The sequence below is a fragment of the Salmo salar genome, chromosome ssa17, assembly GCF_905237065.1.
Source record: "Salmo salar chromosome ssa17, Ssal_v3.1, whole genome shotgun sequence".
Taxonomy (NCBI): domain Eukaryota; kingdom Metazoa; phylum Chordata; class Actinopteri; order Salmoniformes; family Salmonidae; genus Salmo; species Salmo salar.
This window is the reverse complement of record NC_059458.1, coordinates 82,896,869-82,921,498: the sequence shown is the minus strand read 5'-3', so window position 1 is coordinate 82,921,498 and position 24,630 is coordinate 82,896,869. Positions and strand designations below refer to the sequence as shown.

Here is a 24,630-nt window from a genome sequence, read left to right as displayed (position 1 = left end):
TTAGGGATCTCTGACGATACGAAAGAGAGGTTGAACAGACTGGTAATAGGGGTTGCAACAACGGCGGCGGATCATTTTAGAAAGAGAGGGTCCAGATTGTCTAGCCCAGCTGATTTGTACGGGTCCAGGTTTTGCAGCTCTTTCAGAACATCTGCTATCTGGATTTGGGTGAAGGTGAAGCTGGGGAGGCTTGGTCAAGTAACTGCGGACGGGGCGGAGCTGTTGGCCGGGGTTGGGGTAGCCAGGAAGAAAGCATGGCCAGCCGTAGAGAAATGCTTATGGAAATTCTCGATTATCGTGGATTTATCGGTGGTGAAAGTGTTACCTAGCCTCAGTGCAGTGGGCAGCTGGGAGGAGGTGCTCTTATTCTCCATGGACTTTACAGTGTCCCAAAACTTTTTGGAGTTAGAGCTACAGGATGCAAATTTCTGTTTGAAAAAGCTAGCCTTTGCTTTTCTGACTGACTGCGTGTATTGGTTCCTGACTTCCCTGAAAAGTTGCATATCGCGGGGACTATTCGATGCTAATGCAGTCCGCCACAGGATGTTTTTGTGTTGGTCGAAGGCAGCCAGTCCCTATTCCCTGTGGGCTCTGTAGTCCTCCAGTCTGTCCCTATTCCCTCTGGGCTCTGTAGTCCTCCAGTCTGTCCCTATTCCCTGTGGGCTCTGTAGAGCACTATAAATGGAAAGGGTTCCATTTGGGACCAGCCCCAGTCTCCGTTCAGTATGATGCCCCAAGCCTAAACAGTCATCACTATCCAAGCACCCTTTGTTAGTCCGTCCCCGTCCCCCCCCCCGCCAAGTCAATTCATGGATGGCGGGAGTGAGGGATCAAGGGGAGATGAGAAAACTGCAGAAAAAACTATTTGCACTAAAGCTTTCCTATTATTAGAGCAAGAGACTGGAGGCAGGAATATATGAGGGAGAGAGAGAGAGGGGGGGAAAGAGAGAGGGATAGAGAGAGAAAGACAGAAAGAGAGAGAAAGAGGAGAGAGAGGGATAGAGACAGAAAGAGAGGGAGAGAGAGACAGGAAAGAGAGAGTGGGAGAGGGAGAGAGAGAGATAGGGAGAGAAACAAAGAGAGGGAGAGAGAGAGAGGAAGATGGAGTGGGAGAGGAATATGGAGAGAGAGAGAGAGAAAGGGAGAGAGAGAGAGAGAAAGGGAGAGAATGGGGAATGGTAGACAGAGAGAGAGGAAGAGGGAGTGGGAGAGGAAGACGGAGAGAGAGAGAGAGAGAGAGAGAGAAAGGGAGAGAGAGAGAAAGGGAGAGAGGGAGAGAGAGAGAAAGGGAGAGAGCGCTTACTGTGCAGTGTGAGTCATCCACCCAGCCAATCCAAGCCCTCCTCCCCTCTCCCTGCCTGTTGCTTAGGTAACATGATGTCAGACGGCTCCTGGCGGCACCTCTGAGGCGTGTTGTAGGAGCGTGCCTCATTCTCCTCTTCTCCCGCTGTGTGTGTGTGTGTGTGTGTCAATCCAACAGGAGTAATCCTGTCACAGATTATCTAAATCAATACAGTATCCTGTCTGTTTGTGTTTCTGTGTGTATTCTATAATTAGTTGTTACAGTATTCTGGTTATATGTACAGTATCTGGGATTTAGTGGCAAGTCACTGAAAGGGTATCAGAAACTAGTCTATTCTCTCAACAACCCCCAACCCCCTCCCTCCTCTTTCATCTAGGAAATCCTGATAACATCTGGATGTGATGCGAGGAACGACAACACAATTTTGTCAAATTAATGAAATACTCCACTTGGCTTTGTAAGGATAATGTGGCCACCACTGTTTAGAGCGACACAGAGAGAGCGAGACAGAGAGAACTCTACAAGAACGACACAGCAAGCCCACTCACACAGGCATATTCTCTCATACAGGGAGACACACAGGTACACAAGGTAGCAAACACACACACCACACACACACACACACACACACACACACACACACACACACACACACACACACACACACACACACACACACACACACACACACACACACACACACACACACACACACACACACACACACACACACACACACACACACACCCGTCTCAGCTCAGTTGACACTAAAGGATGACAATCAACCTGCCAGCTGTAGTCAAGGCCTGGATGCCATCTCTCTCTCTAGACCATAACCACATTACCTTAGTCATACCCAGGCCTTGACGCAGTCTACGCGCGCGCGCGTCTGTGTGTGTGTGTGTGTGTGTGTGTGTGTGTGTGTGTGTGTGTGTGTGTGTGTGTGTGTGTGTTACCTTGTGTGTCTCCCTGTATGAGAGAATATGTCTGTGTGAGTGGGCTTGCTGTCATCCTCTCTCTCTCTCTCTTTCTCTCTCTCTGTCTCTCTCCAGTTAACCAGCCATACAACTCAACCTGCTCCTAGATCTCTCCTGTTAACCAACCATACAACTCAACCTGCTCCTAGATCTCTCCAGTTAACCAGCCATACAACTCAACCTGCTCCTAGATCTCTCCAGTTAACCAGCCATACAACTCAACCTGCTCCTAGATCTCTCCTGTTAACCAGCCATACAACTCAACCTGCTCCTAGATCTCTCCAGTTAACCAGCCATACAACTCAACCTGCTCCTAGACCTCTCCAGTTAACCAGCCATACAACTCAACCTGCTCCTAGATCTCTCCAGTTAACCAGCCATACAACTCAACCTGCTCCTAGACCTCTCCAGTTAACCAGCCATACAACTGTCATGACGTTGGCCTGTGGGTAAGGTTTATGACCCCCCCCCATAAATACCTTTCTCCCTTCCCCTCTCTTACTGACCCTACTGAAGGACTGCTGTCCTGTTAAATAGAGAGAGTCTGGGAACATCAAACAAATGGGGAAAGGAACCATATTTTGGTAATAAAACCAGTTGGAAATATGCTTGATAACGTAATGAGTATGTATGTCTATAAACAGATTTGGAGCGAGCAGTCGCACCACGCTTCGCTCCACAGGTAATATTACACTTCACTACATTACAACGGCTTGATTTGTTTGATCTGAGCAATTCTTCTTAGCTAGCTACATAGCCGTCTTTGTATCAAAGATAATTGTGTAGTTTAGAGTAATTGAGTAATTATCGAGGCTAGCTATCTTCGTCCTCCTAACGTAGTCAACACTGCTAGCTGCTAGCTAGCTAGTCATAACTGCTGCTAGCTAGCCAACTTCTACCGACTAGCAGCACTGCAGAAACTATTACATTACAACGTAACGACTTGATTAGTGTGGTGTTAGTGTTAGTTACCCAGCTACATAGTTGTCTTTGCTGTCTCTGTATCTAAGATAATTGTGTAGTTTGAGTTTGAGTATTATCGAGGTGAGCTAGCCAGCCGCGAGCTAGCCAGCCGCGACGCGGCGCCTGACTTAGTCAACACACCTAGTCATCATTAACCCACTGCCAGCTAGCCAACCGTTACCGACTAGCAGCGCTGTAGATACTAATACTTTACAACGGAACGATTTGACTAGTGCAGTGTTACCTAGCTAGCTACTTAGTTGTCTTTGTCATAGCTTGATAATTGTTAGCTTGCCAGCCATCGAGGTTAGCTAGCCAGCTATTTCCGTCCCCCGCGACGCCATTTTTCCTAACCCAGCCAACTATTACCGACGAGCAGCATTGTAGAAACTAAATACATTACAAGGAACGTCTTGATTAGTGTTATGTTAGCTAGCTAGCTACAAAGTTGCTTTTGTATCATGACAAGGTGTAGTACTGAAACTATCAAGGTTACCTAGCCAGCTACACGTTCATAGTCAACAACGCAGCCACTGCTAGCTAGCCTACTCCACCAGCCAGCAGTACTGTATCATTTTAGTCAATAAGATTTTTGCAACGTAAGCTTAACTTCCTGAACATTCGAGACGTGTAGTCCACTTGTCATTCCAATCTCCTTTGCATTAGCGTAGCCTCTTCTGTAGCTTGTCTACTATGTGTCTGTCTATCCCTGTTCTCTCTCCTCTGCACAGGCCATACAAACGCTCCACACCGCGTGGCCGCTGCCACTCTAACCTGGTGGTCCCAGCGCGCACGACCCACGTGGAGTTCCAGGTCTCCGGCAGCCTCTGGAACTGCCGGTCTGCGGCCAACAAGGCTGAGTTCATCTCAGCCTATGCTACCCTCCAGTCCCTAGACTTCCTGGCGCTGACGGAAACATGGATTACCACAGATAACACTGCTACTCCTACTGCTCTCTCCTCGTCTGACTACGTGTTCTCGCATACCCCTAGAGCATCGAGCCAGCGGGGTGGTGGCACTGGAATCCTCATCTCTCCCAAGTGGACATTCTCTCTTTCTCCCCTGACCCATCTGTCTATCTCCTCATTTGAATTCCATGCTGTCACAGTTACCAGCCCTTTCAAGCTTAACATCCTTATCATTTATCGCCCTCCAGGTTCCCTTGGAGAGTTCATCAATGAGCTTGACGCCTTGATAAGTTCCTTTCCTGAGGATGGCTCACCTCTCACAGTTCTGGGTGACTTTAACCTCCCCACGTCTACCTTCGACTCATTCCTCTCTGCCTCCTTCTTTCCACTCCTCTCCTCTTTCGACCTCACCCTCTCACCTTCCCCCCTACTCACAAGGCAGGCAATACGCTTGACCTCATCTTTACTAGATGCTGTTCTTCCACTAATCTCATTGCAACTCCCCTCCAAGTCTCCGACCACTACCTTGTATCCTTTTCCCTCTCGCTCTCATCCAACACTTCTCACTCTGCCCCTACTCGGATGGTATTGCGCCGTCCCAACCTTCGCTCTCTCTCTCCCGCTACTCTCTCCTCTTCCATCCTATCATCTCTTCCCTCTGCTCAAACCTTCTCCAACCTATCTCCTGATTCTGCCTCCTCAACCCTCCTCTCCTCCCTCTCTGCATCCTTTGATTTCCTCTGTCCCCTATCCTCCAGGCCGGCTCGGTCCTCCCCTCCTGCTCCGTGGCTCGACGACTCACTGCGAGCTCACAGAACAGGGCTCCGGGCAGCCGAGCGGAAATGGAGGAAAACTCGCCTCCCCTGCGGACCTGGCATCCTTTCACTCCCTCCTCTCTACATTTTCCTCTTCTGTCTCTGCTGCTAAAGCCACTTTCTACCACTCTAAACTCCAAGCATCTGCCTCTAACCCTAGGAAGCTCTTTGCTACCTTCTCCTCCCTCCTGAATCCTCCTCCCCCTCCCCCCTCCTCCCTCTCTGCGGATGACTTCGTCAACCATTTTGAAAAGAAGGTTGACGACATCCGATCCTCGTTTGCTAAGTCAAACGACACTGCTGGTCCTGCTCACACTGCCCTACCCTGTGCTTTGACCTCTTTCTCCCCTCTCTCTCCAGATGAAATCTCGCGTCTTGTGACGGCCGGCCGCCCAACAACCTGCCCACTTGACCCTATCCCCTCCTCTCTTCTCCAGACCATTTCCGGAGACCTTCTCCCCTACCTCACCTCGCTCATCAACTCATCCTTGACCGCTGGCTACGTCCCTTCCGTCTTCAAGAGAGCGAGAGTTGCACCCCTTCTGAAAAAACCTACACTCGATCCCTCCGATGTCAACAACTACAGACCAGTATCCCTTCTTTCCTTTCTCTCCAAAACTCTTGAACGTGCCGTCCTTGGCCAGCTCTCTTGCTATCTCTCTCAGAATTACCTTCTTGATCCTAATCAGTCAGGTTTCAAGACTGGGCATTCAAGTGAGACTGCTCTTCTCTGTGTCACGGAGGCTCTCCGCACTGCTAAAGCTAACTCTCTCTCCTCTGCTCTCATCCTTCTAGACCTATCCGCTCTCTCCACTGGCTTCCAGTCGAAGCTCGCATCCGCTACAAGACCATGGTGCTTGCCTACGGAGCTGTGAGGGGAACGGCACCTCCGTACCTTCAGGCTCTGATCAGGCCCTACACCCAAACAAGGGCACTCCGTTCATCCACCTCTGGCCTGCTCGCCTCCCTACCTCTGAGGAAGCACAGTTCCCGCTCAGCCCAGTCAAAACTGTTCGCTGCTCTGGCACCCCAATGGTGGAACAAGCTCCCTCACGACGCCAGGACAGCGGAGGCAATCACCACCTTCCGGAGACACCTGAAACCCCACCTCTTCAAGGAATACCTGGGATAGGATAAGGTAATCCTTCTAACCCCCCCCTTAAAGATTTAGATGCACTATTGTAAAGTGGTTGTTCCACTGGATATTATAAGGTGAATGCACCAATTTGTAAGTCGCTCTGGATAAGAGCGTCTGCTAAATGACTTAAATGTTAAATGTTAAATGTATGTCAGTTCGCTTGTCATCTGAGACATTATGACTGATGACAGGACGACATAAATGGTACCTGAGAAAGTATACACTCTCTAGTTATCAGAGTAACATGAAATTGTTATGCAATTGAAATGTTTGATATTGAAATTGTTTGTTAGGAGATTAAATGTAATTTTAGCTTCCAAATGAGAGATTTGGGTTTTCATAAGGAAAGTGCCCCGCTTGATCAGTAACCCAACCCTGTGAAGAGGAGGTGTTATAAACGATGAAACACATCCTTCCCCCCTCTCCACTATATAAGCCTTTGACGAAAAGATAACCAGGTTGTTCCAGTACGGGAGGTCTGCAGCCTCTACGTTAGAAGGACACACGTCAAGGACAGAACTAAGCCAACCTCAGCGTGAGCTATGGTATGAACTGGTATGAACTTTGAGCTTATTCACTACAGAAGTGCTACTTCCTAGCCGTTGAGTTAGCAGCGGCCGCTAGGGAAAGGACGGACGACGGATCCAGTCTAACCGACGGACGAAGATACCACCACGTATCCAATTTACCACCAGAGACATTCTTCCGAGTACGGAAGGTCTGTTGGCCAACCCGGCCAGCATCTACGACCAATCTACCGAAGCACAGCTCAGAGTAAATATTTATTGCATTTTCCTTTTCCAAATGGGCGGTAATTTAGAATGCATAAGATAATGTATTTACGATAGCATAGCTGCTGTTTCTTTGTTCCTAAATCTTCCCGCTCTTTCATTCAAGCCCAACCCCCTTTCCTTTGTGTAACCAGCTTTCATACAGGTTCCGTTCACCAGGGGTGAATTCTGTATGACATCATTGTATTCTGTGTATTTGTAATTCTGTGTGATTAGTTTAGGTATTTAGTAAATAAATAATTAAACCCAATTTTGTATTGCTGATTCAACTTGTTAGCCCAGAGTATACTCTGCTTCCTAAGAATTTAACATTGTTCAATGATCCGAAAGGGTCTGAACAGACATTTTTGGCGCACCCTGTGTGGACTCTAAAACTAGGCCGCACGTTTGGGTAATTTCGATAACATGCGAGGAATCTAAAATAGGATGAAGCTTTCATTTTGATTCAGCATATATAAAATTGAAAAGCAGATTACATAATATACCAAGTTTATGATTACATTATGGGAATTGTAGACCGGAATTATTGGTGCGTGTGTACTCTGGAGAATCGCCTCCGTGTTGTGCTCTGACGTAGTCAGTGGGGGAGCATAAGCTATACAGTTCTGTATGAGGACTGATAAAGCTATCTGAGAAATAGCGCGTTTGGCCAAACGCTGGGCTATTTGTGCCTCGCGTTTCAGACGCGTGTTGGCTAGGTCATTATTAATTTCTCGAGCGAGGACAAAGAGCCGAAAAGGGTTTGAACATAATACGTTATAAGTAAAACCTTTCCCTTGTCAAGGTAATCCTATGTTGAGCATTTTTCAGGCATCAAGTAGCATTAGCTTGCTCGAGATGCTAAGCTAACAAAAGGGAAAACAGCCATTTTGTTTGTGCCACATTGTAATTCATCCAACTTGAGTTGGATTTCAGCGTGTGCCAGCAGGGACCTCTGAAGAGTCACCAGTACTTTCCTTCAAAGAATAATTAGTCAGGTGACACTCAAGTCGTTACTCGTGATATCCAGACGGATATCGATGTCTTATTCAATTGAACTAATAAGTGAAATTGCCAGATTTACATTCTCAAGTGGATCTTTTAAATACATTTTCTAAATGAGACATTGTAATCTTTTTTCCACATTAACCTAGATGAATAAACCTCTCAGGTTAATTACAGTTTAAATCCCAAATAGCCTATACAGGTTTGATTTATCATTAAAATGGATCAATCAGTAAAATTTGTTTTTTGCAAATCCCATTCAGTAATCCAGTACTGAGAGAAGTCCCGCCCCAGCGGGAATCCCATGTGGCTTCGGCCCAAGGAAGAAGTGTACCATAGTGGGGAGTGCTCCCAACATTTAATCTACTGTTTACACTTATGATATCCAATCAATGGAGATTGTATGGATTATCATCTCATTCAATTTAATAAGTTAAATTGTTGAACAAACCTAAATGTTCTTGCAATCAAATGAGACACTTTTTAAACTTCCCATATTAACCTGGATGAAGCAACCTCTCAGGTTAATTCAAGTTTAATACCCAGATAGCCTACCCAGGTAGGATTAATCATCCACATTGATTAACTAATTCAATTTGCTTTTGCAAATTCCTTCACGTCCAACTTCCACATTACTGGTACAGTACTGATGGTTCGTCAACATCTATAAATAGATTAAACTTGTCTTTGCAGCTTCCAATGATTTCCAAACCCAAACATTGGAAAAAAAATAGGAAAATTTTTCCTCTAAATTTTTCTAATAATGTGCAAGCTACCAAAGGAGGTGGTCACCACTCCTCTGCTAATTAGTGAACCTCCACCCATAAAAGGATTGATCTCTGACCTCAGCAGTGATACCAACCCTAATTATGCCATTAGAAAAACAACAGCCGAAATTGCGAACGCTCTCCTAAATCAACCATCAAATACAGGCTTTGTGACTGTTCTCTCCACTTTAGCACTTATGTATCACCATCAAAGGTTGGCATTGGTCCAATACCACAGTGCACAGCTGAAGCACGTGCAAGACATGGCTAACATGACGGCACAGGTGGAGAGAACTGAGCAACTATTGACAAAAGCAGGAAATGAAAACATTCTGCTAGTCGAGGAACTGCGTTTGAAATCGGAACAATTAAAAGTAATTGCAAATACTTATGACGATGAACGAGCACAAACTCTCCAACAAAATCGTCATCTGCAGAAACAACTCGATTTAGCCAAAACTAAATACGAGGTAGTCCACGCCACACTAGATAAATCTGTTGAGTTATCTACAAACAGGAGCACGCAATTCGATAACATGCAGGCAGTTTTGTTGAACGTTAATCAAGGTAACAATGTTCTACTCCAAATTCTGCAGACCAAAGACGATCAGTTGACGAACACAATGACAAAGTTGGATGACAAATCAGCAGAACTTATTGAAGTCGCTGACCAAATGAATGATGAGAGAACTCAGGTGATGAGGATGGAAATATTGATTTCTAAGCAAGCAAAGGAAATCTCATCACTGAATCTCTCGCTCCGTACTCGAGACCTCTATCTGCAAACCATGACAGATAAGTTTGAGACCGAAAGGAGCAGGTGTGACACTCACGTGTCCAAAATTGGTACTCTAAGCGCTCAAGTGGACTCTGCAATGCAGCAGAAGACCACCCTTAGGTACCATCTGGAGGAAGTCCAGAATGGTCACGCTCTACAGCATTACTACCCATCCAAGCAACCGGAGTCCGGTACTCAAAGGAGTGAAGACGATAGGTTTCAGACATTGCCTCCATCATGTGTCCCTCAGTCTTCTCCTCTTGGCCATTCGGCACTGAGTAATATGGAGCCTCTTGGCCAACAAAGCCAAAGCTTGGCTTCTCCTCTTGGCCTGTCGGCCCCAATTTCTCCACAGGATGAAGCCAACCCTCTCCGCCCGCTTGGCGCGGAATACCTTGACAAACTCGTCAATAATTTCCCCACCTTTGACCCCGTTCCAGGTCAGCCAAACGATACTGAGACGTTCCTAGCTGACATAGAGGACGCGTTGGGTGGCTACCCGAATGCTACGGGTTCTGACAGGGTTTACCTGTTGAAGCAAACGTCGAATAGACACGTGACGAGGTTCATTCGCCTACAACAGCAACACGTGCTAAATGACTACTCTAAACTTGCCACAGCTTTGATATTAGAATTCAGTGGTTCTGCGACTCGCAAACACGATAGCTCACTGGCTAACACCGTCAAACAAGCTCGGAACGAACACCCACAAGCTTACTATCATAGGCTTCGTTCAGCTTACTTTGGCCTACTCACAGAAACAGGAATGGAAGAGCTGTTACCATTCAAACAAATGTTTCTGTCGAACATGTATCCCACCTTCATTACCTACTTGGGCCCTGCCGCCCACTTTGGCTTGCCTATCTTACAACTCAGAGAGCTCGCAAGCACAGCTTTTGAGGCATCAAAAGTTCACAACGCTAAGAGCCCTGACCACTCAGTTTTGAAGTTTAACCAGGAGCACTCACTCCAGTTAGAGGGTGCATTATCAGGTATTGGAGCGTCGAGAGATGACGCACAACAACAGTTTCTACCTCGAAACCATGATTCCAATAACCTCCGCGGTCGAAATAACTGTAAAGTACGTAGCCATCAACATGACTACCGCTACAAACGACTGTTCGCTACGTTCCTGCACCCAACCCACAAAAAGTGTCAGAGCACAAGGGTAACAAAGGGTTGAAGGACGATCAAAACGTAGACCAATGTTCTCCAGAAGTCCCACTACGGGAAGAACTTAAGCGAGAACAATTTCAGAAAAGGGTAAATGATAAGTCACAAGGACTAGACGGGGAATTACCGGACACCAGGTCCGCAGGAATTAACACCCATAGCAAGGACGTTAAAGTTCAAATTTCTCCCGCTCTCATTCAAGACCCTATCCAGGGCCCGCTTGATCAAGAAACAAGCCCCCGGGCTCTGTCTATAGACTCTGATACAAAAGTTGCGAAGAAAAAGGTCAAACGCTTCGTTAAAGCCAAGCCCACTCAAAATCGGAAAAGTCAATCTGCTTCCATCTTGAACAGACATGGCACATCACGTCGTTGCGAACGACCACTCCACTTTGTGGGGAATATGTCCACTAACCACGAATCTAAACGGCCATACCTGGAAACAGTCCTGGAGGACTGCTTAGCTTGTCATGCGCTAATTGATTCGGGCGCGACAATATCACTCATCTCTCAAACATTGTTTGATGATCTAAAAAGGGCTTTGAAGCCAACTAAACGTTGGTTAAAAGTGGAACGATGCGACACTAAACTTCGAGGGGTCACTCAGACTACCTCGCCTCTCACATTGAGAGTCATGCTGAAACTACACTTCCAGGACGTATCGCTCGTTCACCCTGTGTATGTTACCAGCCTCGAAACTGTAACCCTGCTACTTGGAACAGACTTGATGAATCGGTTACTCCCATTGATGGATTGGAAAACCAACCAGGTATGGTCACAGGCCACAGTGCCTTCTCCACTGACCACACTGTCTTCCCCTAACGCTAGCTGCAACGCAGTCCTTCACGAGGGGTATCTGTCGAAAGCACTCCTTTGGGAAAAGACGTTTAGAAACCTCTTGGTGCAGAATCCGATCCAAGGAGATATTACGATATCTCGACACATTCCATCAGCCAATCTGATTGACCATTCTTTTCATGATTTCCAGCCAGCTGTCTCTGTGAATGAGCAACTTCCCTCCTCCTTGCAGTCGTGCAATACGGTAGTTGAGATGAACTTCTCTTGCCCTTTGGACACTTCCGCAAGCACTGCGGCCATCTCAGCAAGAAAAACATTGATGCGCAGAGTACACTCTGCTTCCGATGATACACCTTCCGCTTTGTTGGGGACTGTCACCCCTTACAATGACACTAATGGCGTCAGTCTAGCAACTGACCCGATGACTCCCACTGGTGAAACACTTTGCGATATCATAGACCGATATCCTCGTCTCAGTTTGCAGGTACTGAAGAGGTTGCCACACACGGACGAGGTGGTGACTGACAGACCTCGACAGCCACTGAGGGTGTTGAAGCACAAACACCAGGAGATTTGGTTGAAAGGTTACAGCCATTCTCATAATAACGCGGCCACTGACAACTCGTACATAGGGTCCGACCTTTTCGTTTGCGCCTCGGACACCAACACCACCCGCTGGTGGGGGGGGGTCCCGAGACACAAAGGGGGGGGATAGTAGCCCAGACCCATGATGAGCCTCATCGAGGCCGGTGGGGGGGTCGAGACTACGGACAACACCGTATGAGGCCGCCAGAGAATAAATCAAATCTAGTTGTCAACTCCCCTATGAGAACAGTGAGGAGCAGACAGGCCCCTAGACGGGGATTATCTTAGAACACGTCTAAGATAGTACTGAGGTGTACCACACTGGTCGTAAAGGAAGTCCAATGGACTTGTCCACCTCCAAAACAAATGGCAACAATAATCATTCCTTGCCATGTGTAGGTTCAACTACAATACAACTAGTAATATGCTCCAATCATGTGTTCCGGTAGATAATATTTCAGAATAAATCGGTAGGACAACTGGACCCCTTGAATACCAGTACCAATACCACAGTCAGTCCAGCAACACTCAGTAAGAGGATTAGTAACCTCACAAGTTAAATTGCTATTGATAATAGCGACATAGGAGTCACTCAGAGTGCAACACGGGAAGGGAATCTCCATTGCACTCTTCCAATGGTTAACACATGCCACTAATAAATAGAACCCTCCGTTCAGGAGAAAATTATTAGAAGTCATGAACCATGATCACACCACGTACGACTGGTCTAATACTTAGAGTACTTCCGTCGTGAGGTTAGCTCCTCCGTGGCTAACATAGCTATGAAATTGACTTCATACCTACTGCCACTACAATAGTGGAAGACACAGTGACTTGTAGAAAACTACTACAGACTCCCTTGACACCAATTCTGACTGACCTCCAGGCATTGACCTGAAAATTACCTGACTACGTCAGACTCATTCTGAACAAGTTGTAATCTGCCAGGATACTTGGTTTTCTTCCCTTGACATGCGCGATTGTGTAAGCATAAACGCACATGCACAACGGAACATCCAATTAGGATTTATGCTAGGATCACTTAAGGGTCCGAGCAAAATACCAGCCTTAGTAAAGTTGAACATTTACTTCTAGGCCTTTGACTCTACAGCACTCTCCAGTTTTCTAACCAGAAGTCCATAGGTCATCCTGTAGACTGCCCAAAACTAGTGCCTTACAGCTGTAGACTTATCATATAGTTGTCAACTTAGGATAGTACCCTAAGCGCCACCCCGCAAATTAGGAAAGCCCTAGATATGACATTAGACAATGCCATGATAGGGTCATTTTGCCAAGACCATGGACGTAGATAGAATACAGTCCAATTAGATGATTAAGGTGGCATAACTATATTTTGTTTTGTTTATGCTTTCATTCATTTTGTTTCATTTTCTTCGGCACATAGAAAGTGATAGAGCCATAAACAACTCCCCCATACAACCATCAGTTAGTGCCACAACGCCGCTCATTTGGGAGGAAATGTAATGATATATTTCATGAGTGTGTGTGCGTTGTTAACATCTGCCTAAGTTACTGCCCAGATATTCCAGTCTGGACGACCAGACGACAGGTCCGGAACGGCGATCCCAATCCGGACATCCGCTGCCGAGCCATGGAACGGACATCTTCATTTGCAGAGACCCTACCCGGGTCGACCACCAGAGGGGGGACTGCAATAGCAAACCCCAACTGGACATCTGGTGCCCAGCCTTGGAGCGGACTTCTTCATTTGCAGACACCCTACCCGGGTCGACCGCCAGATGGGGACCACAACGATGATCCACAACCAGGACAACCCACGTTCATTTTTATGTTGGTTTATAACATGCAGATTAATCGCAAGATTGAACCCAACATGGGGGGACTGTCATGACGTTGGCCTGTGGGTAAGGTTTATGACCCCCCCCCCCATAAATACCTTTCTCCCTTCCCCTCTCTTACTGACCCTACTGAAGGACTGCTGTCCTGTTAAATATAGAGAGTCTGGGAACATCAAACAAATGGGGAAAGGAACCATATTTTGGTAATAAAACCAGTTGGAAATATGCTTGATAACGTAATGAGTATGTATGTCAGTTCACTTGTCATCTGAGACATTATGACTGATGACAGGACGACATAAACGGTACCTGAGAAAGTATACACTCTAGTTATCAGAGTAACATGGAATTGTTATGCAATTGAAATGTTTGATACTGAAATTGTTTGTTAGGCGATTAAATGTAATTTTAGCTTCCAAATGAGAGATTTGGGTTTTCATAAGGAAAGTGCCCTGCTTGATCAGTGGCCCACCCCTGTGAAGAGGAGGGGTTATAAACGATGAAACACATCCTTCCCCCTCTCCACTATATAAGCCTTTGACGAAAAGATAACCAGGTTGTTCCAGTACGGGAGGTCTGCAGCCTCTACGTTAGAAGGACACACATGTCAAGGACAGAACTAAGCCAACCTCGGCGTGAGCTATGGTATGAACTGGTATGAACTTTGAGCTTATTCACTACAGAAGTGCTACTTCCTAGCCGTTGAGTTAGCAGCGGCCGCTAGGAAAGGACGGACGACGGATCCAGTCTAACAGACAGACGAAGATACCACCACGTATCCAATTTACCACCAGAGACATTCTTCCGAGTACGGAAGGTCTGTTGGCCAAGCCGGCCAGCATCTACGACCAATCTACCGAAGTGCAGCTCAGAGTAAATATTTATAGCATTTTTCCTTTTCCAAATGGGCGGTAATTTAGAATGCATAAGATAATGTATTTACGATAGCATAGCTGCTGTTTCTTTGTTCTTAAATCTTCCCGCTCTTTCATTCAAGCCCAACCCCTTTCCTTTGTGTAACCAGCTTTCATACAGGTTCCGTTCATCAGGGGTGAATTCTGTATGACATCATTGTATTCTGTGTATTTGTAATTCTGTGTGATTAGTTTAGGTATTTAGTAAATAAATAATTAAACCCAATTTTGTATTGCTGATTCAACTTGTTAGCCAGGGTTAGTGAAGATAACCAAGAATTTACAACTTTCATTATGAGACTGAAAATAAGATAAGGGTTAATATTGACTGCTATCGATGTAAAATATTACTAAGTATTTTAAGAGTTTATTCGGAAGATAACAGCTCTATAAACGTTCTTCCGTGGTGCCCCGACTTTCTAGTTAATTACATTTACATGATTAGCTTAATCAGGTAATATTAATTACAGAGAAATCATTTTATAAGTTAGCATGTCATATCACTTAATCCGGCATAGCCAAAGACACGACACAACTCAACCTGCTCCTAGACCTCTCCAGTTAACCAGCCATACAACTCAACCTGCTCCTAGATCTCTCCTGTTAACCAGCCATACAACTCAACCTGCTCCTAGATCTCTCCAGTTAACCAGCCATACAACTCAACCTGCTCCAAGACCTCTCCAGTTAACCAGCCATACAACTCAACCTGCTCCTAGATCTCTCCAGTTAACCAGCCATACAACTCAACCTGCTCCAAGATCTCTCCTGATACAACTCAACCTGCTCCTAGACCTCTCCAGTTAACCAGCCATACAACTCAACCTGCTCCTAGATCTCTCCTGTTAACCAGCCATACAACTCAACCTGCTCTTAGATCTCTCCAGTTAACAAGCCATACAACTCAACCTGCTCCTAGATCTCTCCTGTTAACCAGCCATACAACTCAACCTGCTCCTAGACCTCTCCAGTTAACCAGCCATACAACTCAACCTGCTCCTAGATCTCTCCAGTTAACCAGCCATACAACTCAACCTGCTCCTAGATCTCTCCAGTTAACCAGCCATACAACTCAACCTGCTCCTAGACCTCTCCAGTTAACCAGCCATACAACTCAACCTGCTCCTAGATCTCTCCAGTTAACCAGCCATACAACTCAACCTGCTCCTAGACCTCTCCTGTTAACCAGCCATACAACTCAACCTGCTCCTAGATCTCTCCAGTTAACCAGCCATACAACTCAACCTGCTCCTAGACCTCTCCTGTTAACCAGCCATACAACTCAACCTGCTCCTAGATCTCTCCTGTTAACCAGCCATACAACTCAACCTGCTCCTAGATCTCTCCAGTTAACCAGCCATACAACTCAACCTGCTCCTAGATCTCTCCTGTTAACCAGCCATACAACTCAACCTGCTCCTAGATCTCTCCTGTTAACCAGCCATACAACTCAACCTGCTCCTAGATCTCTCCAGTTAACCAGCCATACAACTCAACCTGCTCCTAGATCTCTCCTGTTAACCAGCCATACAACTCAACCTGCTCCTAGATCTCTCCAGTTAACCAGCCATACAACTCAACCTGCTCCTAGATCTCTCCAGTTAACCAGCCATACAACTCAACCTGCTCCTAGATCTCTCCTGTTAACCAGCCATACAACTCAACCTGCTCCTTTACAAATAGTAAACGGTGAAAATGTCCTAAAGTTGTGTTGTATTCAATGTATTAAAGGTTTATTGATCATGTGCGTAGACGGAACAGTAAAATGCTTAGTGTGTGTGTGTGTGCAGGTAGAATAACCTACTGTCTAAGTGTTAGCGGTCACGACCACTGCCCTAACCATTAATAATCGTTTTATTACTGTCCTGTAACTAACCTCCCCACACACACACACATGAAGGCCAGCCTGTGGGGTGAGATGAATGGTGGGAGCCAGGTGGTGTTTTCACCTTCTAACTGAAAAGGTGGCCTAGATTTAGCTTTAGTGTTGCTGCCATTATTAGGAAAGGTAGCAGAGCTTCATCACTACTGTCACTGAGGGGAGCTTCATCACTACTGTCACTGAGGGGAGCTTCATCACTACTGTCACTGGGTGGAGCTTCATCACTACTGTCACTGGGTGGAGCTTCATCACTACTGTCACTGGGTAGAGCTTCATCACTACTGTCACTGGGTGGAGCTTCATCACTACTGTCACTGGGTGGAGCTTCATCACTACTGTCACTGGGTGGAGCTTCATCACTACTGTCACTGGGTGGAGCTTCATCACTACTGTCACTGGGTGGGGCTTCATCACTACTGTCACTGGGTGGAGCTTCATCACTACTGTCACTGGGTAGAGCTTCATCACTACTGTCACTGGGTGGAGCTTCATCACTACTGTCACTGGGTGGAGCTTCATCACTACTGTCACTGGGTGGAGCTTCATCACTACTGTCACTGGGTGGAGCTTCATCACTACTGTCACTGGGTAGAGCTTCATCTCTATTGTCACTGAGGGGAGATTCATCTCTGGGTAGAGCTTCATCACTACTGTCACTGGGTGGAGCTTCATCTCTACCGTCACTGGGTGGAGCTTCATCTCTACTGTCACTGGGTGAAGCTTCATCTCTGGGTGGAGCTTCATCACTACTGTCACTGGGTGAAGCTTCATCTCTGGGTGGAGCTTCATCACTACCGTCACTGGGTGGAGCTTCATTTCTACTGTCACTGGGTGGAGCTTGATCTCTGGCTGGAGCTTCATCTCTACTGTCACTGGGTGGAGCTTCATCTCTACTGTCACTGGGTGGAGCTTCATCACTACTGTCACTGGGTGGAGCTTCATCACTACTGTCACTGGGTGGAGCTTCATCACTACTGTCACTGGGTGGAGCTTCATCACTACTGTCACTGAGGGGAGCTTCATCACTACTGTCACTGGGTGGAGCTTCATCACTACTGTCACTGGGTGGAGCTTCATCTCTACTGTCACTGGGTAGAGCTTCATCTCTATTGTCACTGAGGGGAGCTTCATCTCTGGGTAGAGCTTCATCTCTACTGTCACTGGGTGAAGCTTCATCTCTACCGTCACTGGGTGGAGCTTCATCTCTACTGTCACTGGGTGAAGCTTCATCTCTGGGTGGAGCTTCATCACTACCGTCACTGGGTGGAGCTTCATCTCTATTGTCACTGAGGGGAGCTTCATCTCTGGGTAGAGCTTCATCTCTACTGTCACTGGGTGGAGCTTCATCTCTTCTGTCACTGGGTGGAGCTTCATCTCTGGCTGGAGCTTCAGCTCTACTGTCACTGGCTGGAGCTTCATCTCTACTGTCACTGGGTGGAGCTTCATCTCTACTGTCACTGGGTGAAGCTTCATCTCTACCGTCACTGGGTGGAGCTTCATCTCTACTGTAACTGGGTGAAGCTTCATCTCTGGGTGGAGCTTCATCACTACTGTCACTGGGTGGAGCTTCATCACTACTGTCACTGGGTGGAGCTTCATCTCTACTGTCGCTGGGTGAAGCTTCATCTCTACCGTCACTGGGTGGAGCTTCATCTCTACTGTAACTGGGTGAAGCTTCATCTCTGGGTGGAGCTTCATCACTACTGTCACTGGGTGAAGCTTCATCTCTGGGTGGAGCTTCATCACTACTGTCACTGGGTGGAGCTTCATCTCTACCGTCACTGGGTGGAGCTTCATCTCTACTGTCACTGGGTGAAGCTTGATCTCTGGGTGGAGCTTCATCTCTGGGTGGAACTTCATCTCTACAGTCACTGGGTGGAGCTTCATCACTACTGTCTCTGGGTGGAGCTTCATCTCTACTGTCACTGGGTGGAGCTTCATCACTACTGTCTCTGGGTGGAGCTTCATCTGTACTGTCACTGGGTGGAGCTTCATCTCTGGGTGGAGCTTCATCACTACTGTCTCTGGCTGGAGCTTCATCTCTACAGTCACTGGGTGGAGCTTTACCTCTACTGTCACTGGGTGGAGCTTCATCTCTATAGTCACTGGGTGGAGCTTCATCTCTACTGTCTCTGGCTGGAGCTTCATCTCTACTGTCACTGGGTGGAGCTTCATCTCTACTGTCTCTGGCTGGAGCTTCATCTCTACTGTCACTGGGTGGAGCTTCATCACTACTGTCACTGGGTGAAGCTTCATCTCTGGGTGGAGCTTCATCTCTACTGTCACTGGGTGAATCTTCATCTCTACTGTCACTGGGTGAAGCTTCATCTCAAGGTGGAGCTTCATCTCTACCGTCACTGGGTGGAGCTTCATCTCTACTGTCACTGGGTGGAGCTTCATCTCTACTGTCACTGGGTGGAGCTTTATCTCTGGGTGGAGCTTCATCTCTGGGTGGAGCTTCATCTCTACTGTTACTGGGTGGAGCTTCATCTCTACTGTCTCTGGCTGGAGATTCATCTCTGGGTGGAGCTTCATCTCTACTGTCACTGGGTGAAGCTTCATCACTGGGTGGAGCTTCATCTCTACTGTCACTGGGTGGAGCTTCATCTCTGGCTGAATCTTCATCTCTACTGTCACTGGGTGGAGCTTCATCTCTACTGTCACTGGGTGGAGCTTTATCTCTACTGTCACCGGGGAAGCTTCATCACTGGGTGGAGCTTCATCACTACTGTCACTGGGTGGAGCTTCATCACTAATGTCACTGGGTGGAGCTTCATCTCCACTGTCACTGGGTGGAGCTTTATCTCTACTGTCACTGGGTGGAGCTTCATCACTACTGTCTCTGGCTGGAGCTTCATCTCTGGGTGGAGCTAAATCTCTACTGTCACTGGGTGGAGCTTCATCTCTGGGTGGAGCTTCATCTCTACTGTCTCTGGGTGGAGCTTCATCTCTACTGTCACTGGGTGGAGCTTCATCTCTACTGTCACTGGGTGGAGCTTCATCTCTGGGTGGAGCTTGATCTCTACCATCACTGGGTGGAGCTTCATCTCTACTGTCACTTGGTGGAGCTTAATCTTTGGGTGGAGCTTCATCTCTACTGTCACTGGGTGGAGCTTCATCTCTACTGTCACTGGGTGGAGCTTCATCTCTACTGTCACTGGGTGGAGTTTCATCTCTACTGTCACTGGGTGGAGCTTAATCTCTGGGTGGAGCTTCATCTACTGTCACTGGGTGGAGCTTCATCTCTACTGTCACTGGGTTGGGTGAGGTGGTCCATCTACTCCTCCCCTCTCCTCTCTACCACCACCCTCCTCCATCTTCTCCTTTCCTCTCCTCCAACTCCTCCTCTCTCCTCTCCTCCACCTACTCCTCCCTTCTCCTCTCCTCCACCTTCTCCTCCCCTCTCCTCTCCTCCACCTACTCCTCCGCTCTCCTCCTCTTCTCTAACACATCTTAGTCTGTTATTATAGAGATAGCAGGACACGGATGCAGCCAAACAGCAACATGAGGTCAGGCTAGAACAACACTTGTCCAGTGACGACACGCCTGTCTGGAAAGGATTACAAAAGATCACCAACTACAAACCAAAAGACCCCCCCCCCACTGCCCAATCAACTAGACCAGTTCTACAGCAGATTGGACTCACAAAGGCCCCTCCACCATCAGGACTCTACTAAAACTCTCCTCTGGCAGGGAGTTCAGGTCAATCACCACCAAAACCACCTGCCAGATGAACACTTTCATTTCCCCGTGCTGTGGCCCTCCCCAACCGGCCATCTGGGCCATAAAGACTAGAGGACTACACACTCTATGTGACACACTGCATCAAGCCATCTCTAAACTCTACACTAAATAACAGCACTATACTGCATCAAGCCATCTCTAAACTCTACACTAAATAACTGTACACTAAATAACAGCACTATACTGCGTCAAGCCATCTCTAAACTCTACACTAAATAACAGCACTACAATGCATCAAGCCATCTCTAAACTCTACACTAAATAACTCTACACTAAATAACAGCACTACACTGCATCAAGCCATCTCTAAACTCTACACTAAATAACAGCACTACAATGCATCAAGCCATCTCTAAACTCTACACTAAATAACTGTACACTACAGCACTACAATGCATCAAGCCATCTCTAAACTCTACACTAAATAACTCTACACTAAATAACAGCACTACACTGCATCAAGCCATCTCTAAACTCTACACTAAATAACTCTACACTAAATAACAGCACTATACTGCATCAAGCCATCTCTAAACTCTACACTAAATAACTGTACACTAAATAACAGCACTATACTGCATCAAGCCATCTCTAAACTCTACACTAAATAACTCTACACTAAATAACAGCACTACACTGCATCAAGCCATCTCTAAACTCTACACTAAATAACTGTACACTAAATAACAGCACTATACTGCATCAAGCCATCTCTAAACTCTACACTAAATAACTGTACACTAAATAACAGCACTATACTGCATCAAGCCATCTCTAAACTCTACACTAAATAACTCTACACTAAATAACAGCACTACACTGCATCAAGCCATCTCTAAACTCTACACTAAATAACAGCACTACACTGCATCAAGCCATCTCTAAACTCTACACTATACTGTACACTAAATAACAGCACTATACTGCATCAAGCCATCTCTAAACTCTACACTAAATAACTGTACACTAAATAACAGCACTATACTGCATCAAGCCATCTCTAAACTGTACACTAAATAACAGCACTATACTGCATCAAGCCATCTCTAAACTCTACACTAAATAACTCTACACTAAATAACAGCACTACACTGCATCAAGCCATCTCTAAACTCTACACTAAATAACTCTAAACTAAATAACCACACTATACTGCATCAAGCCATCTCTAAACTCTACACTAAATAACAGCACTATACTGCATCAAGCCATCTCTAAACTCTACACTAAATAACTGTACACTAAATAACAGCACTATACTGCATCAAGCCATCTCTAAACTCTACACTAAATAACAGCACTATACTGCATCAAGCCATCTCTAAACTCTACACTAAATAACTCTAAACTAAATAACAGCACTACACTGCATCAAGCCATCTCTAAACTGTACAGAACTCATGTACAGAACTATCATTCTCTATATCATTCTCTATATCATTCTCTCTATCATTCTCTATAATCATTCTATATCATTCTCTTTATCATTCTATATCATTCTCTATCATTATCTATATCATTCTCTATATCATTCTCTCTATCATTCTCTCTATCATTCTATATCATTCTCTATATCATTCTCTATATCATTCTCTCTATCATTCTCTATATCATTCTCTCTGTCATTTTATATCATTCTCTATATCATTCACTATATCATTCTCTATCATTCTCTATATCATTCTATATCATTATCTCTATCATTCTCTATATCATTATCTCTATCATTCTCTATATCATTCTCTCTATCATTCTCTATATCATTCTATATCATTCTCTATATAATTCTCTCTATCATTCTCTATATCATTCTCTCTATCATTCCTCACACTATATCATTCTATATCATTCTCTCTATCATTCTCTATCATTCTCTATATCATTCTCTCTGTCATTTTATATCATTCTCTATATCATTCTATATCATTCTCTATATCCTCTTCTCTCTATCATTATCATTCTCTCTATCGTTCTATATCATTCTCTATAATTCTATATCATTCTATATCATTCTCTATATCATTCTCTATCATTCTATCATTCTATCATTCTCTATCATTCTCTCTATCATTCTATATAATTCTCTCTATCATTCTCCCTCTCTTCCTCTCTCCACCACATATAAATAAACAACAGAGGTTTCCCTGTGTGCCTAGCCTGTCAGTAGCAGCCATGTTCAGCTGGTGATGGGAAGAACACAGTCCTGCTCTCTGTCTCACAGGAACACACATTACCCATCTCACAACACACACACACACACACCTGCCAGTTCCTTTACCCTAAATGCCACCCTGCTCTCACTCTTCTTCCACCGCTCTGCACCTTCCTCGCTCTCTCCCCCTGCCACTCTCTCTCTCCTATCACGCTCTCATCCATCTCTCTCCGTTTGTCCACCATTTAAAAAACACATCCCTCTCTTTCTCAATGACTCCAGCAAACAGCTCGTCTTTCCCTGTCTACCCGTTGCCAAACACACACACACACACACACACACACACACACACACACACACACACACACACACACACACACACACACACACACACACACACACACACACACACACACACACACACACACACACACACACACACAGGCGAACACACACACCACCCGCGAACACTCACACACAAGCCGATACATGCAGAGCCAGCCTACCACCTAACGTGAGGGACTGAGAAAATGAAACGAATCAAAAGAGCGAATGAAACAAAACGAGAGAAAACAAAGAGGGGAAAAGGAGGAGGAAGAGAAAAGCCTGGAGGAAGATTTATATCTACTGTGAGATCAGCTGATTCTCTCTCTCAGCTCAGACAGAAGCAACACACTCCAATGTTACTATTTTTGACAAGCTGCGCCTCACACACATTCACACACTCCTCCCACATGCACGACTGCACACAAATACACAAACCCTCTCTCTCTCTCTCTCTCTCTCTCTCACACACACACATGCACAAAGACAGCCTCTGGATCCTGGCGCACGCTGGAGCAGAGGAATCAGAAACATAGCGACACAGAAGGGCTAGCAGGCAGACAGGCAGGTGGAAACACTATCCCTTTGACTGGACTGGGAGAGACTGTACTGGGGGAGGCTAACCTCGTCATGGCAACAAACCGACCTCTCTAAGGATTAAACTTCTCTTCCTCCGAAGGACTTCATCTTCCTTCATCCTCTCCTCATTCATTTTTCACCATCCTTTTTCTACTATCGTTCCTTTTTACATTTGATTGGTTGTTGCTACCGGCAGGAGATCGATGTGAGGATTATACCAACAGTTCTCTCTCCGTTTCTTTATATTAGGATAGATTTTTTTGGCCGTTTTGGTTTGGGCGTTGGGGTTGGTGGTGGGTGGCTGGTATTTTGGAAGGTGAGTGTTTTGGTTCTCTTTCTCCACCCTCTGTGTTCTTTCACAAATAAACACATTCACACACACACTGACTTGAAAAATCTAAACACATAGCTACACACTAAAACAACCACACTCAAATAACGCACAAATTGTCAAGATGATGAAATATAATTTTTATTTTACCTTTATTTAACTAGGCAAGTCAGTTAAGAACAAATTGTTATTTACAATGACGGCCTAGGAACAGTGGGTTAACTGCCTTGTTCAGGGGCAGAACGACAGATTTGTACCTTGTCAGCTCGGGGATTCGAACTTGCAACCTTTCGGTTACTAGCCCAACGCTCTAACCACTAGGCTAGAGTGATTGAATGATTTGGCTTAAAGACAATAAGTGTTTTATTATCACTTGTGAATGACAGTAGTTGATTCATTCCAGATGTATATTAAAGACAATGTTACATGTATTCCCTTGGACTGTGTGGTGGGTTACATTGTTCCCTCCAACTCAATACTCCACAGGTCTTAATGATCGATGTGTGTGTGTGTGTGTGTGTGTGTGTGTGTGTGTGTGTGTGTGTGTGTGTGTGTGTGTGTGTGTGTGTGTGTGTGTGTGAAATGATGCTGTATATATGGGATGTCTGACAACATTGGCACCAGTAGAAACACACACACACACAGAGCGAGATGTAGATGCAGGTGTGTGTGTGTGTGTGTGTGTGTGTGTGTGTGTGTGTGTGTGTGTGTGTGTGTGTGTGTGTGTGTGTGTGTGTGTGTGTGTGTGTGTGTGTGTGTGTGTGTGTTTGATAATCTAAAGCATGTACTGTATGTTCAGGTAACTGCCAAAATAAAGGAAACATAAGTGTCTTACTAGGGCGTTGGGTCACCACCGACCAGAACAGCTTCAATGCACCTTGGCATAGATTCTACAAGTGTCTGGA

General features: G+C 45.8%; 2 protein-coding genes across 2 annotated transcripts in view; one reads left to right on the top strand and one right to left on the bottom strand.

Moving 5' to 3' along the window:
* The window catches only part of LOC123723986 (voltage-dependent calcium channel subunit alpha-2/delta-4), a 189,969-nt gene that overhangs the window by 49,234 nt on the left and 116,105 nt on the right, over positions 1-24,630 (bottom strand). The window lies entirely within an intron of this gene.
* Positions 23,262-24,630, top strand: part of LOC106575063 (leucine-rich repeat and transmembrane domain-containing protein 2) — a 44,151-nt gene continuing 42,782 nt past the window's right edge. The window contains exon 1 of the mRNA XM_045700258.1: positions 23,262-23,710. The gene's annotated coding sequence lies outside the window, so the exon portion shown is untranslated. The remainder of the gene's footprint in view (positions 23,711-24,630) is intronic.